The following is a 338-nucleotide window of genomic DNA, read 5'->3' as shown; positions in this document are numbered from 1 at the left end:
CTCTGCAGGCGTCCATTGGCCGCCGCAACAAAGAGGGGCGGGGCCCGGGCCCGGGGCGCCACCAGCCCGCGCTCCGCGGTACCCCGATTGGCTGGGCAGGCCCGGGGCGGGAGGGGACGCGAGTGGCCAGAAGCTGGGCGGCCACGCGAAATCCCTGCCGCCGGAGCGTCCCGGAGCCCGCAGGACTCCATGCGGCGTTTGGCTGTGTGGGACTTGAACTCGCGCGTTTCACCCAGGGTTTGCGCATGGCGAGGATTTGCAATCGTGGGAAGCAGAGAAAGGAGACCGAGAAGTGAGCCCCAGGAAGACATGAGAACAGCATCTCCCAAGGAGACCCC

This window comes from Ochotona princeps, chromosome 10 (genome assembly GCF_030435755.1).
Source record: "Ochotona princeps isolate mOchPri1 chromosome 10, mOchPri1.hap1, whole genome shotgun sequence".
Taxonomy (NCBI): Eukaryota; Metazoa; Chordata; class Mammalia; order Lagomorpha; family Ochotonidae; genus Ochotona; species Ochotona princeps.
This window is presented reverse-complemented; position numbering follows the sequence as displayed.